Here is an 11,881-nt window from a genome sequence, read left to right on the forward strand (position 1 = left end):
CTCCATTTTGCATTTTTGCTATCTTCAGGAGAAGTTCAGAATAAGGCTCTTTATATTATTTTGGCTAGCCAAGTTGTCCCTACTGAATTCAATGAAATAAAATTATATTTTATATATAATGTGATTCTGGTTAATCTAGTGAAACAATTTCTTTCCAAAGCAAGCACAGAAAAGACACTTGAAAGCATGTCGTGAACATTTAATGAGCACGATTTTAATGCACTAATCACAAAAAGCTTATGACAAAGGGAGCTAGCATTAAACATTGTCAACTTAATAACACTGAACAATTTCCCGGAGTTCCTCACATTTTTATATTTGATTTGATTAAAAATATTCCTTCACATTGAAAATGTACTAGCATCATCTAACAGCAGGCTGTCTCGATCACGTATGTGCTTATAAATTCAATATTTTGGGTGACTGTGGTAATGTATATCAATAAGTCAATACATTCTGAGTCCACGAAACTAAGCAAAGCAACTCACTGGACTAACAACAGTCTGCCCCTGAGTTCTGACATGCTACTTTTACTTAGTTATACGCTGACTCCAGTCTTTCGGTGTCCGGGGGCCAATGCTTCTTACTTGTTTTAGTTGACAATAGTGTAGAATGCAGAATTGATTCTATGTCAAAGTTTCATTTTGATCCTAACAGATCCTCTGTCTGTGCTTTTACCCATCTTTTCAAAGCAGATAAAAGGGACCACTGAACTATGATGACCTACGCCTTCAGGGGCGAAGGATGTGCACCTCCTCCCAGGGGTCGCGACCGGAGGCTGGCGAGTGGGGATGGGATGCCCGGGGGGCGGCTCCCCGAAACCCGGCTCAGGGCCCTGTGCCTATATTGAGAGGCCCGTGGGCCGCAGGCCGGCTGGACGTGGCGCTTCGCCTCCCCCAGGCCGGTCCGGAGTGATTTTCTAATTTACGTCAGTGGGCAGCTGGCCATAGGCGCCCGGGATGAGGGCACAGCGTGGGCCTGTCTTCACGATGAGCAGGCGAAGTGACGCGGGGCGTGCAGTCCAGTGTGGGGGAGCAGAGATAAGCCCTGTGATCACTTCACGATGAGCCTTCTGGGGTTTCTCTAGAGCTGACTTGACTTTTCCACCCCAGATCGTTGTCTCATTGACCAGGCAGATGTTGGCCCCAGATCACCCCCGGGAGAAACCGGATAGTCTACTTCAAGGCATACCCCCGAAAAAAAGCCTTCTCCTCCCGCCCCCCAGGGCCCCAAATCCCAAAGGCAGAATGGGGGAGGCCTCTTTAAAACCTGCCCGTTTCCCCCTATGCCTTCCTCTGTAGTTCTGTCACCTTTCCAGACTGATGTGTTCCAACACAGGTGTCCCAGACACAGGGAGACTCGCTGGGAGGGCACATGCAAAATCAGCCAGTGAGTGCAACAACAATCCATGTCTCCTCCCTCTCTGCCCCTCCCTCCCTCTTTAAAATCAATAAATGTTAAAAAGACATATACCAGATTTATTAAGACATCATTCACATGCCATACAGTTCACCCATTTAAAGTTAACACTTTTTAAAAAGCACTAAAAAGTTGCCTCTATTCTCTACAGTTATAGTTACCCTTGTTGAGGACCTTCCTCTACGTCTCAAATGAACTCCATGTTCTCTAGTCTTGGCCAGTTCATTCCCTTTATCTTGATTTTAGTCCTTTGGTTCTAGGCCAGTGGTTCTCAACCTGTGGGTCGAAGACCCTTTCACAGGGGTCGCCTAAGACCATCGGAAAAACACTTATAATTACATATTGTTTTTGTGATTAATCAGTATGCTTTAATTATGTTCAGTTTGTGACAATGAAAATACATCCTGCATATCAGATATTTACATTACGATTCATAACAGTAGCAAAATTACAGTTATGAAGAAGCTACGAAAATAATGTTATGGTTGGGGGTCACCACAACATGAGGAACTGTATTGAAGGGTCGTGGCATTAGGAAGGTTGAGAACCACTGTTAGGCACTGGTTTCTTGCTTTTTAAGGTCAGAGCTGCCCCTGGCCTAGCCGTCTTTGCCCCTAAGCCTCATACTTCCTTTAGCCCAGTTCTTCCTGTTTCCTTTTTATCTACTCCTGCCCTGTTTTTAGTCCTTCCGGCTGGCTTTTCCACCCACTCCTCCAGTTTAGCTCAGATAGACTTTAGCTTTTCTTATTTGTTCCCAGAACATAGAATTTTCCTTAAAAGCCTGTTAAGCTATTCAGCTTCATTATGAGTACAACTTATGCTGACAGAATGTTCCTCCTGTTTGCTTCAGATAAGGAAGCCGCCTTTGGGAATCATAAATACAGCTTAACTTGTTAAAGCTACTTAAATTTTGTTCTGGGGAGTCTATCAGGAATCTTTCCATGTTTAAAACTATTTATGGTGTCATGTTTACATTTTATCTATCACTGTCCTTTAGCAGTGTAGCACCTGAGGGGAGGTGCACAGTGTTTTGAGGTTAATGCTGTTGATCCCTAATGCTTCAGGATAAGGTGGGTGGGAGGCCAGACTCTAGGATGGTAATGAGATTCTTTTTAATGCATTTTGTACTTATATCTTGTCTGGATTGGCTAAAGCCCTCAGAAAGTGATGATTAAAATGATTGTTCAGAGTTTGTTCATTGTTCTCATTTCCTCCGTGTTTAGGCAGGCTCACAATTCTTGTAACTGACATACTATTTTATAGAATTAAATTAGACCTAGGACAAAGTAATATTTGCATGATTCCCGTGGCTTTATAAAATGCTGTTTGTTAAGGATATGTCATTGCTTTTTGTTCTAACAGTTAGCTCTCCTTCCAGGGTACAATGAAGCCAGTAGATATTAAGAGTAAACTGGAGAAATCAGGAAGGAGAAAAGGCACTCTGCTGGGAAGATAGTGTGACAGCAACAATTGGCAGAGTACTTTTTTTCTTTCTGACATTTTAAAACATTAAAATATTTTAACCTGAAATATTTTTTATTGTTGATCAGAAAAAGGTATTACTGTGATATTGTGTAAGGCAGTGTAGATAGCATAGTGACATGGTTAAAATCACTGCTTCGTCACTTAATGTGTGACCTTAAGTTGCTGAGCCCCTGTGTCTATTTCCTGATCTATGCAATGGGAACACCAGCACCTGCCTGAAGGGCTGTTGTAGGAACCACATTAGGCAAAGCTTAGGTTGGGAGCTAAGCAGAGTACCAGCCTCTCAGAGAAAATTCCAAGTTTGTCTTCTCTCCCCTTGGTTCTTGTGGTGTCATTATTAGCTGATACTTGTTTTTACAATATTGGTAATGAACTTGTGCAAATGGGGCAGGCAGGATAGTTTGTGACCTTTTGATGTGGAATGAGGAGGCACAATGTGGTGTGGAGGGAGCCTGGAATTTGGGGCCACATGACAGGAGTTGGAGGCTCTATCAGTCACAAATGGTAGAAGGCAAGCCCCTCGTTCAACATCCGTACAAAGGGGTTCGTAAATCGCTCTCACTACCTAACAGGGCAGTAGTATTCAATGAGATGTTATATGTGAAGGTACTTTGTGAACTGCATCGGTTTGAGTGAACATTACTATTTATAAGGACCAGTTTATACTTGATGCTTGCAGTCTCAATATTTATGTGTTAATTTTTTGAGGGTCAAAGAAAAATGTATGTTTAAGTCCTGCTTATGAAAAGATCAAGGATATTGTACACATATATAAGGATATCCTAAATTTACCTTTTAAGTGTTTGGTTTCATCTAGTACTTTCCATTGCCTTCATTGCTTCCCTTTATGCTTCTCCTTTTCTCTAGAGTGGAGTTCTTTATGTGTTTGCTCAAAGTGTCTTTTTTCTCTGGGAAGAAGATGAATACTTTGGGATCTGATTGGGAGACCAATCAGGATGTAGCTCTGTGTATCTGAGTTGGATTGTAACTCTGCCTTCTATTTATAACTGGGATAACTAGTTTATTTCTATTTCACATGGGCCTCTGACTTTAGTGATCATTTTAAGTGTCCACAGTTATATAGAGAGATTAAGAGTATGAACCCTGGAGTCAGGCTGGGGAAGAGGGGCGGGATTGAGGGGAGGTAGTGGTGAATATGAGCACAACTACTTGCTAACTGGGTCACCTTTGACTAGTCATTTATCCTGTTTCCTCATCCATATAATAAGTTGTGGTGAGGATTGAATGAAATAACATTTGTAAAGTTCTTCCTTAGCACAAGGGTTTAGCCCCTGCTGTTGCTCTAGTTGCTACTGAAACTGTTAAAATTTTTGTTTAACTTGAAGCTCACAAAAAGCTTTTAAGAGATTGACACCAGTAACACCTAACATTTATGGCAGAGTACAAAGTGAAAAAATTGAGAAAGGTCTTTTTTAAAAAAATAATTCTTTATTGTTGAAGGTATTACATATGTCTCCTTTTTCCCCCAGAGAAAGATCTTGTTAAGTGAACTATCAAAAATGCTTTGTGAATAAGCTTAACCCCAGTGTCATCAAAGCATATTTTAAGTATCAAATAATAGCTATGATAATAACTATATGCTTAATTTGAACCCATTAATTATCTTTTCCTGTAGCCCAGTCATTAGTTATATCACATTTTATAGAATCAAATAAAAATAAAATTTACCTAAGAGCATATTACCTATAGGTAAAGTGTTTGGCTTGAGCCAGTTACAGTTTGACTGATAAAACTCATGAGTTTAATTAAAATGAATTTCTTGATCCACTGGTGAGTTTATCAGGAGAAATATGGCTATTGGTAAGGCAGATTTCTGACTTTGAAAAGCTTTCACAGTAGTTTGTTGACAAAGTGATTAGGGAATCAATTCTTGGATTTTCTTCTGGGCTTTTCTATTTACTGATAGTTCATTGTTTTGAAGGAGTTAAATTTTATTCTTTGGTCTATTTATTAGTTCAACAAGTGCATACTATTTGTAAGACAGGAGCTATGAGAGGATCAGAGATGATGAATCGGGTATAAATCATGCTCTCAAGAAGCTTGCATTTAGGAGCATTTACTTCTCATTTGTAACAGTGCATAACTCTTTAATTTTTCCCCTCTACTTTATGATACTTTAATAGATATCTTTTTTTGGTATTTAACATAGTAAAAATCCTCTTGCCTATGAGATTAGCACATCAAAAAGTTGTCTTTGTGTTCCTATTGTTCAAAGGACTTGACTTACACCGATGTGTTTTTGTTGTTGTTTCTGTTAATCTTCGAGAGGATATTTTTCCCATTGATTTTTTAGAGAGAGTGATAGGGAGGGGGAGAAACAGAGAGAAACATCGATGTGAGAGAGACACATTGATTGGTTGCCTCCTGCATCTGTCCCAGATTGAGCCTACACTAATGTATGTGCCCGTGACTGGACTTGAACCCAAGACCCTTCAGCCCACAGGCCCACGCTAAACACTGACCAAACCAGGTAGGGCCACCGATGTGGTTGTTTATTAAGAGTTCCTAAGAGTGGCAGCTCTCATTTTCCATATTGAAAGAGGTGTCAGCCCGGTGCAAGTTTGTGCTTATTCACTGATAATTGATAGATTTGGTTGTCAGGTACAGCTGGAATGATTCAGATCAGGGAAACTTTATTGACCAGTAAAATTTGAGACACAAATGGATACTGCTTTCTGAATGCTGAGTTACAAAGTGGATGCATTTCTTTTTTAAAATTTTTTTTTATTTTTCCCCCATCACCATTTATGCCCCCCATACCCTCCTCCACTTCCCCTCAATGTCCCCCACACAGTCATCACACTATTGTCCATGTACATGAGTTTTCTTTTTTTTTGCATTTATTTTCTCATGCATTGTTTAAAAAATATGATTTTAATCCCTTTTTCTTTTTTCATAGTTTCAAGAAAGAAGTAGCTTTTCTTATTGTTTTAGTCTGAATTTATACCCTAGTATACTCAAGGGTAGAACTAAAAGCCTTTTGAGTTTAAAAGAACTAAAACCCTAATTCAAATGGAGATTAAGAAGGAATCAATTCTGTTATTAATTTTTGGTGCCCTATATTATATTGTTTCTTATAATTAAAGAACTGAGTATTAATCTTTTAGGATTAACCCTTAGGTTATTGTGAGAACATGAAGTTATATTTCTTATTTACTTAATTCTGTCCTATAAAATATTTTTATTTTAAATTATAAGGATTAGGTTATTATTTGCCAAAGTTTGGGTATGTAAGCAGATTTTTAGGTGATACTGAATTAATATTTAAATTTTAATGGTTAGTACATTTATTTTTATACCTATTAGAAAAGTTAGCATGTATAACATAATTTTAATGAATGTATTGCTTAAGGTATGATTAAATTTTTAAAAATCAATTTAAAGAAAAATAATGGTGTATTTGTTATTCAGATAAAGCAAAATTCAAAAAATGATCGAGATTGAAGCTTGGGAAATATTACATTAGGTAACCTTTTTTATATCCTTTCTTCCTCATTGAATCAGGGATGGAATGATCTTCATTTTATAGAAGAAGAGTGGAGCAATAGAAAAATGACTTATCCAGAGCTGCCCAGTTAGTTAGTCTTTGGCAGTCAGGACCTTCTCAGTAGGGCTCATTGCTCCCAGGAAGGGGCTGTTTCTAAGTTGCCTTTTTATATGTTTCTTCCTCCCCTCCCCCGTCCCCGCCTTTTTTAAAGAATTAAAAGTTGAATGCGCCCTAGTCAGTTTGGCTCAGTGGATAGAGTGTTGAGGGCTGGAGGTGCCACTTGTCCCCTGGGCATTGAGTCTAAGAGGGCTCAGCCTTGTTTCTCACACCACATATGCCGTACCTACTAATACCATCCCAACATACCCACCACATGCCATCATGCATGTAGAGAAATGCATCAGTATGCCCCTGGAGGCATCTACACACGCCAGTACAGACTGCACGCGTGCATAGGGGCCTGTCAAACATGCAGAGATGTGCCATCACAAGCAGAATGTGCGGACTGACGGGTCCCGGGTTCAATTCCAGTCAAGGGCACATGCCCGGGTTGTGGGCTCCATCACCAGTGTGGGGTGTGCAGGAGGCAACCGTTCAATGATTCTCTCTCATCATTGATGGTTCTATCTCTCTCTCCCTCTCTGAAATCAAGAAAAATATATTTTAAAAATAATAAAATTAAATTTAAAAAAATAAAAGTTGAATGCTAGCAATTTCTGAGCACATGTATAATTCTAGTTGCTCTTAGATGATAAATTGTATTTCTGTGTTTTGCTGTACATTTAACTTGGTCCACACAAGCATCTTCTGTTTATTTATTCATTAAAACTATTTGATGTGAACTTATTATGTGTGCCTCTTTAATTGTAATAACTATAAGACTTATTTTTTTAACATTTATTTAGCATGTAATGTGTACTAAGCCCTCTGTTAAACCACTGTATATGTCTTATTTGCCACTTTAAAAATAGCCAGTATTATCTGCAGTCTAGAAAGACAAAGGAATTTGAAGGGTTTGTATTAATTGTCATAACTAAGTACTGAAGAATCAAGGAAAGACCTTAATAAAGGACTGCTGAGGGTTCTATAATACAGAGAACAGGTAGAGCATTAGTGGAAAAAATAGATACTACAATACATTGTTTCTGGTTAAAATGAAATGAAATATAATTCTAGGGATAAAAAAATATTTTTATTACCTTGGTCTTTGTAGAAAATTTCGTTCCAATAGGTGCTTCCCAAATTTTTGTTCTTTTCAGCTTTAACACTTTCTAGGCACCACTGCCAACATAACAAAAGCTTCCTAAAACTTAACTCTCATTTTCTCACATCCCCTGCTGACCCCTCAAAAATCTACAGTGCTCCCCAGTGTCTATCAGTTGAGACATTACTGTTTATGTAACAGTGTTTATAAATGTTTACCAATGAAAATAGCTAATATTTGATCATGTTATTTATCAAATATTATTTGGGGGAGTTTCATATGTCAGGCATATTTACATACATGAGTACATCTAAATAATAGAATCTTTCCTAAGGTAGGGATAGTACTATTTTTCTTTCCTTTTTTGAGATAAAAAAATTTTTTTTAAAATTGATTTCAAAGAGGAAGAGAGAGGGAGAGATAGAAACAACAATGATGAGAAAGAATCATTGGCTGCCTCCTGCCTGCTCCCTACTGGAGATTGAGTCCACACCTGAGCGTGTGCCCTGACTGGGAATTGAACCATGATCTCCTGGGTCATAGGTTGATGCTTAACCACTGAGCTACACCAGCTGAGCAGTCCTATTTTTTTTCATTTTACATCTGAGGAAACTGAGGCTTAGAGAAGTTCAGTAACTTTGAAAATGTCTATAATTCGTGGTGGAACTGGATTTCCAGCCTGGGTCTGCATGAGCTCCAAGACATGCTGCTATCTGCTCTGAAATTTGTAGAATGTTATGTACATTTTCAAAGGATTGATTCCCCCCCCTGCATTCTCATCTCTTGATGCTGTAACTCTGATACTTTACTAGCTGCTTTTTAAAAATCCCTTCATGAGGCAGTAGATCAGTGACCTTGGAGCCAGCAAGCACTGTTCTGGTCACAGCTACTATACTCACCCCTCAAGCAGGTTTCTCTAGGTGCTAGAAATCACTTCACCTGGGATTGATCTTGGCAGTCATCTAAAGTCTCCTTTTTATATTTTGTGTATATCCACACTTGCGTACATAAACCATGTGACTAATTTCACACTGGGTTAACCTCACCTACTTTAGACTAATTAAGAGTAAGTAAGGCTCTGGTTACCAAGTTGGTGGTGGTTCTACATTAGCCCAACTAAAAGTACAAACAAATATATATGTATTTACTGAGCCGGTAGTTTGAGTTTGATATCTGCTGAAAGCATGCTGATTGAGTACATTTGGCTAAATGTCAATCAACAGAAATATGTATCTTTCCTCATAATTATACATGGGGAGAAAATATCTGTGCCTGAGGCACAGATGAATAATGTGGTTCAGAATAGAGTGCTTCTCAGAAGAAGGTTTAAATAGTGTCACATGAATTGTTTGCTCAGAGAGCACACTCACTTGGCAAGTCATTTGGAAGCACTTTTCCACATATACAGTATCATAAAGAGCGATATAACTCCTAGACCAGATGATAAACCTGTTTACTCCTTAATGAACTGGAAGTATAGTGTTCTTGCAAGTAAAATTTACTTCTGGCATCAGCATCTTCATTATGTTTCTGTGAAAAAGAAGGCATTGCCCTGATCGGTTTGGCTCAGTGGATAGAGCGTCGGCCTGTGGACTGAAGGGTCCCAGGTTCAATCCTGGTCAAGGGCATGTACTTTGGTTGCGGGCACATCCCCAGTAAGAGGTATGCAGGAGGCACCTGATGGATGTTTCTCTCTCATCGATGTTCTAACTCTCTATTCCTCTCTTTCTCCCTTCCTCTCTGTAAAAAAATCAATAACATATATTAAAAATAAATAAATTAAAAAAAAGGCATTTCACTTCCAAGGTTATTCACTGATGGGTGAACAAGGAGGGTTGCTCTTTAAATTCAGCTCTTTTAAAAAAAATATGTTTTAATTGATTTTGGAGAGAGGAAGAGAGGGGGGCGGGAGAGAAACATCGATGTGAGAGTGAAATAGGGCTGGCTGCCTTTGGCAAGCCTCCCCCACCCCCAGCCTGCAATTATGTCCCGATCAGAAACTGGTGATCTGTTGGTGCATGGGTCGACACTCAACTACGAGGCCACACTGGCTGGGCTCACAACAATTTTTCTAAGTCAAGGGATTGAGGGAAAGACATGATAGTAGTTTTTTGTCACTTTAGTTGTCTACTCTTCCCATGCCTTGATATTCATATTTTATTGCTACCTTCCTCATTCTTTGCACTTTGCAGTGTTGAATACCGAGATTCTATCATGTACCTCTCAGGATACAGAGTTGATATACATTGGAGATCATGTCCATGTGCTTCGAGTGCCATTTTCCTATTGGGGCCAATTTTAATATGGAAGTAATATTCCAGGGCTGAGACATGTAGGAATCAACAAGAAAGTGGCATTCGAGGAGATTGACAGGTTTAAAATAGATCCAAATTGCAGAGATGATGGTGGTGGAAAGGCAGTTTCCCATCCCACCACCCCTTTTATTTTAATCCTCATGGGAGGAGTAAGGATATCTTTTCCATTGATTTTTAGGGAGAGTGGAAGGGAGAGGGGAGAGAGAGAAACATCGACCTAAGAAAGACACATCGATTGGTTGCCTCCTGCTCACAGCTCGACCAGGCCCCAGATTTGAACCTATAACCCTCTCTCCCTTTTGCCTTTGCTGTTACCCCTGCTGGTTGATAAGGTGAGAAAATATTACTTTATATGTTCGATAAGGTAGCTTGCTCTATAGGTCCCCTGCCTGTCTTGCTGCCTGCTGGGATCCTTCATAATTAAGGTCCATATATCCTGGTTCACTTGGGACCATCACAATTGTCCCACTACAATTAGTGTGCTTTTCATTCTTAAACGATAAATAATTTTTTAGAAAAGGTACTAGTTTGAATGATAAGGTGGTTTTGTTTTGTTTTGATATTTCAGAGAGAGAGAAAGGAAGACACAGAAAAACATTGATTTGTTAATTCTGAGAGAGAGAGAGAGAGAGAGAGAGAGAGAGAGAGAGAGAGAGAGAGAGAGAGAGAGAGAGAGAGAGAGAGAGAGAGAGAGAGAGAGAGAGAGAGAGAGAGAGAGAGAGAGAGAGAGAGAGAGAGAGAGAGAGAGAGAGAGAGAGAGAGAGAGAGAAAGAGAGAAAGGAAGGAAGGAAGACAGAAAAACATTGATTTGTTAATTCTGCGAGACCTGACTAGGGATGGAACCCGCAACCTTGGTACTCAACCTTGGTATTGAGTAAGTTATATGGCCACTTACTCATAATATCCCAGCTGTCTGGTACTCTGGTAAAACCAAAGCCCTAGTCTCTTAACTTTTCCCATTCACCATTGAATGCCTCGGTGGAAAAGCCTCCAAGCCTCCATTCTCCCTATATTGCTGCCACTTTTAAGGTACTGAATTGAGCCTGAGAGGCATTATTTGTCCTCATCTTCTTATTAGAAAGCGAGTAAAACTATTAAGGAAATGTTAAATCCAGGCACACACTCCCTCTTGGGAGCATGCTGAGCCTTTTCCTCCCTCCTCTTTTTCCCCCAAGGCCCAATTCCTTTGCCTTTCTCCTAAACTCCAAGGGCCCTTACTTTGTTTATGTAACTTGTTTCCTAAGTCTCTGAAGCCCAGCTGGCCAACTTCTACTACCTCTGTAACTTTCTAAATAAACTTTTTCTTAGAATTTGAAAAGAAAAAAGAGAAGAAAAGGAAATGTTAACTCCAAAGACTTAAGTTACCACTTTTTCCCTATATACCTACCTCCTCTTAAAATTCTTCTGTTCACCGTGCATTTTTTTTTTTTATGTCTTCCTGTGGTTGTCTGTTTTTCAAAGAGTTGATTTTGATGAAAGGTGTTTTGAGGAATGATTCTCCATTAATTGGAATTTCTTTTCTGAGGTGCTTTTAACTAGAAGTGGTTATGCTATTGATATTAAACCAAGGCATAGTTTTGTGGGTTATCTATCCAGCACATTTGGAGTATAGATTGGCCCTGAGAAGGGTTTTCAGGAATTGTAGTTTTTCTGATAGATGGCCAGTTGGCTCTGGAATGTCTTTCATGTTGTGGAATGTCATCAATAAAGAAGTTACAGAAATCTGGGCTGGAGTCCTGATTTCCCCATTCTCACTTTGTGATCTTATGCTACTGATCTGTCTCTATTGAATCATAGAATTTTATTGCTGGAACGGACTCATGATGAAGCCTTTAATTTTACATAAAAGGACACAAAGGAACAAAGAGGTAAAGTGATTTTTCCAGCATCTCACTACTAGTTAAGTAGTACAATCAGGATTAAAATGTGGGTCTTCTGACCTGGTCCCTC

Source organism: Myotis davidii, unplaced genomic scaffold, assembly GCF_000327345.1.
Source record: "Myotis davidii unplaced genomic scaffold, ASM32734v1 scaffold17, whole genome shotgun sequence".
Classification (NCBI taxonomy): Eukaryota; Metazoa; Chordata; class Mammalia; order Chiroptera; family Vespertilionidae; genus Myotis; species Myotis davidii.